The sequence below is a fragment of the Phyllostomus hastatus genome, unplaced genomic scaffold (genome assembly GCF_019186645.2).
Source record: "Phyllostomus hastatus isolate PE091 unplaced genomic scaffold, TTU_PhHast_1.1 phas_contig_1, whole genome shotgun sequence".
Classification (NCBI taxonomy): Eukaryota; Metazoa; Chordata; class Mammalia; order Chiroptera; family Phyllostomidae; genus Phyllostomus; species Phyllostomus hastatus.
The window spans coordinates 11,957,117-11,962,003 of NW_025333498.1; the positions used below are offsets into that span (position 1 = coordinate 11,957,117).

The 4,887-nt window shown below is 39.5% G+C and overlaps 1 pseudogene; it reads left to right on the forward strand.

Moving 5' to 3' along the window:
* Positions 1–783: 783 nt before the first annotated feature.
* On the forward strand, positions 784–2,063 carry LOC123814620 (annotated as a pseudogene).
* Positions 2,064–4,887: the final 2,824 nt, after the last annotated feature.

Sequence of the window (4,887 nt, forward strand, 5' to 3'; positions counted from 1 at the left end):
TTTAAAATGAAGACTACTCAGTAGTGTTTGTTTAATGATAACTATTTCTTCTCTTAAAAGGGTTTAGTGAGAGGAGAATGTTCTTAAAGCTTTCTGAAATTATTTTTAAGGAGAAGAATATCTCTGTGAAAACCACTGTGCCAAATTGTACATAGATAGAACATTTTCTCACTTCCAATAGCTTTATATTTAAAGAAATATGTATCTTTTCTTCCTTATGTACAGTTACAAGTACATTTTAATAATAGATGGTAATTTAATGGTAATGATAAAACTGATAATCTAAAACACATAAAAATACCTTTCCTATATTGCATATTATAAAGAGAAGTGTCTATGTTTAAGTTCATCCTAAAATTTATGGGTTCCATAATTTTGACTTTTGGGCAAATGGCAAAACCTGATTTTAAAGGCCAGCAATTATCACTCTCATTTATCAAATACCCATAAAATTGCCAAAGGAAAAAAAAACCCTTAACAACAAAGGAAAGAAATCTAGTATATTCTAGATTCTAGAAGGCATTTTAATATTATTCAAGAAAGAATGTAACAATATTCAGCCTAGAAGATTTCTTGACTTCATCTTTGGCAAGATATTTAGCCAAAAGCCACAGAAGTGGAAGTCAGTCAGAATTGGCCTCTACTTCTGATTAACAGTCACAACGTACAGTACAAAGGTCTTCTGAGTGGGGCTGCCTCCTTAAAAAATCCACTGCATGGATAAAACAGGAAAAATTTTGACTGAACCTGAGTCTCAGCTTCTCGTCTTCCTCCCTGAACAACATGGGCTTCAGCACCCACTCTAGCTTCTCCACAAACTGACCCTGCACTCTGCACAGTCACACAGCCACCAGGTCCAGCTGGCCAGCAGTGCAGCCAGCACCTATACAGGTGTTGAGGGCTCTGTCTCCTGGATCTCCATGTACTACTCCACCAGCATGCAGAGCAGCTAGGGGTCCAGGAGCTTGGCTGTGGGGATGGCTGTGGGTCTGGTGAGCATGGGGGGCGTCCAGAGCAAGAAGGACACTATGCAATGCCCAAATGACTGTGTGACCTCCTATCTGGAGAGGGTCAGAAGCCTGAAGGCTGTTAACTGGAGACTGAAGAGCAAAATCCAGGAATACCTGGAGAAGGAGGGACCCCAGGACAGAGACTGGAGGCAGTATTTTAAGACCTTCAAGCACCTTGGCTCAGATCTCTGCAAGTTCAATGCCTACATTGTTCCACAGATTGGCAATGCCTGTCTTGCTACTGATGACTCCAGAGTCAAGTATGAGACATAACTGGCCATATGCAAGTCTCTGGAGAGTGACATCAGTGGGCTTCAGAAGGTCATTGATGACACCCATATCACTTGGCTATAGCTGGAGACTGAGATCAAGGCTCTCAAGAAGGAGCTGTTCTTCATGGACAAGAACCATAAGGAAGAAGTAAATGGTCTACAAAAACAGATTGCCAGCAGTGGGTTGACTGTGTAGTTGGATGCCCCCAAATCTCAGGACCTCAGCAAGAACATGGTGGACATCTGGACCCAATACAACAAGCTAGCTCAGGAGAACCGAAAGGAGCTAGATAAGTACTGGTCCCATCAGACTGAGGAAAGCATCACAGTCAATAGTCACCTTGCAGATTGCTGAGGTAGGTGCTGCTGAGGTGACACTCACAGAACTGAGACATAGGGTCCAGTCCTTGGAGATAGACCTTGACTCAAGAAATCTGAAGACCAGGTTGGAGAACAGCCTGAGGGAGGTGAGGAAGCACTATGCCATGCATATGGAACAGGTCAATGGGATCCTGCTGCACTTGGAGTCAGAGCTGGGACAGACTCAGGCAGAGTAGCAGGTCCAGGCCCAGAAGTCTCAGGCCCTGCTGAACATCAAGGTCAAACTGGAGGCTGAGATTGCCACTTACTGCCACCTGCTAGAAGAAGACAAGGACTTCAGTCTTAGTGATGCTCTAGAGACAATAGCTACTGTATACAATCCATCCAAAAGACCACCGCCCACAGGACTGTGGGAGACAAAGTGTTGTCTAAGGTCAACAACATCCAAGTTCTGTGTTAAAGGTAACAGAAGTGGGGCACCTTTTGAGGCAGGAGGCCAATAAAGGGTTCAAAGATCATTTGAAAAAAATAGAAAAATCGCTAAATGTACAATCTTTCACCCCAATTCTTGGGAAGCATTATAAGTAAAGAATAAACAGCCTTTAGTCCCTAAAAGGTTATAACATAAAAAGAAAGCTGGAGTACCAAAAGGAGGTAAATTAAGGCATGTATCAATGAATTGTTCTTTCCAACTCCCAAAATTTAGAAGTAATTTCCCTGGCTAACTTTCTTCAGATTGAGCAATCAGTGTAGGCTTGGAACCCATTCCTGACCTCAGCCTTCCTCTCTAACTGTGGGTTGGTTTTTCACCAATTAGCTGCCAACAACTTTTCACTGGGCATGAACTCTGAAGGCTGAAAAAGCACTTCAGAGCAGCTTCCATGAAGAAAAAAATAATAACAACTAGTGTGGAGGAAGGGAGGGACTGCCAATTATTTCAATAGTTTGACTCCCTTGAAAAAGTTCTACAGTGTTTTGAAAAAAAGATTCCTTAAGCATTTTTATTGTTGCAATGTTTAGCTTTTTTAGAAGTGCAAGCTATATCAATATTTGATTTCTTTTTTCCCTCTTCATTTATTCACATGGGGTCTTTTTAAATGTGTCACAATTAGTGTACAGAATTGAGCAAGTACCATAGCCTGTGTGCCAGGCATTCTCACACTGCAGAGTACAAATGGATATTGAGGGCCCTGAGAGGTGCTCTAGGATAAATTTTGCTTTGGGGTGGGAAACTGAATCCACATGGGCCACACAGTAGTAGTAGGTGCTCGACCAGGATGCAGTCAGCACTCTATTCACATTTAAACAAGAAATGTCATGTCAGCAAAGCAATATCATTTATCTTATTATATTTTTGCTTACATTTTATTATGTTCACAGGTTTTCTATACAGTGAATCAGCACATTTACTTGGATTTTATATGGTCATTAGAGAGAATTCAGTGAGAATTTGGAGGGGAGCTTCAAAAGGAGTACAAACAAGAAGCTTTAAAACTCAACCACATCAAATAATAGAATTACCATTTATGACTATAAAAGTCAGCTCAGACCCTAAGGGACTAAATCAGAGTGATTCTTTAACCATGTGATCCTGCACATAAATGGGTCTCAGGAAAAATATCAGAAAATCTGTAAGGGTTTCCCACTATACAACTCTCAATTATTTACTTCTAAACTATGGGAATCCATGTAATTGAAGTCTCAGAAAATAATCTTGTGTTTATTCTGTAGATGATAGAAGCAACCATGAGTCTTGACTTCTCAGACACTGGTCATAACAAATGAGGCCAGCATTTCACTTTCCTTTAGTGCATCAGCTGGAATCGTGAATCTACTAAACTCAGTTTCCAGTCCCACACACCTACCAAAATCCAAGGATTATGTTTCATCTCCCAGAAAACAGCATGAAATAATCTATTTCTAGTAGTCATAGAACTGACCCACTTTGTCTCCTTCTAAACATTTTCTTCTCTACATCTTATTTTACCTGATATTAGCTGCTATTCTTCCTATAGATAGAAATGTGCCCTGCTATCTACCAAATCAGTAAGCAAGTCATATTCTCCATCAGTCTACATGTTAAACAACAACTCTTGTTAGGTAAAATGTATGCTCCTGGGCAAATGTTTTCTGAAGAACAAGGAGAAAGAAAAGATTTATCTTTGCTTCACTCATCTTTCTTCTTAATGAACTTAGCCTCGCAGAAGGGAACTTGTTGCCTCATTCATATACCCAGTGTGAGCCAGATAAGCCTCCTTTAGTTGATGAACACTGTTCTGATTGGAGGAGTACTCCTGAGTAGGGCTTTCATAATTTATTAAATCCAGGAGAGATTTTTGGGCATCACTGTATTCTTAGCTGCTAAAGATGTCTAGGGAGATTTTAAGATTTAGACTCAATTTCTAGCTGACAAGTGAGTATGTCATGTAATAGTAGGCTATGTTACATAGTAAGACATATAGATTCAATTTGTGAAACTGACCATTTGGGTTACCTACTGGAAAATGTCAGTGTGAGGCATGGCGGGGAAGTGGTACCTATAGCCTAATGGTGTATTTAATTTGGCTGAGACAATTTATAAAACAATTTATATTTGAAAATTTTCTCATAGGGCCCTCAAACCTCACTACTTCCTATTGTCTTACAGCAGACCACTTGCCCATTTATATTACCTACCCAATACCTGAATTCATTAATTTGCTTTGTAATCCCAGGATAACCTTTAAAAATTCTCTCTATCAGAGTTTATGGGTCCTGCCAATATCTGAAATACTTTCTATGTATAACAATCCTCTTCACTATTTCGGATTGGTAAAATATTCAGCACACATTAAGTCCTTAGAGGATTTTATGGGAAAGGTCAGCTGTAAGAGCCGATTATTGCTCATTATTATTAAGGCTCCTTTGTTCTATACAATCCCCTCATACAGTTGGCATACAGTTGGGGAACACCTCTCAAGGGACGAGTTTATCTCTGTGTGTTTTTGCAATAAAAGCAGTATTCACTTGCAGTCTTTGCCTTCTTTTAATTCCTTCCTAGTCAAAGAAGGCCTAATTTTCTGGTTAATGCACTTAAATTATTACTTCAAAATCTATCCCTTGTATGGTATTATCTTTACCCATTACTTCTGAACTTATAGTGACTTTGCCCCAAATAGGCACTTAACCTCCTGGGTTACATTTTTCCTAAATTTGTCTCTCACAAATGGATACCAATTCCTAGTCTAAAAGTCAAAATTAATACTTTTTAAAATTATTTTAAAAATCATAATCATGACTTCCAT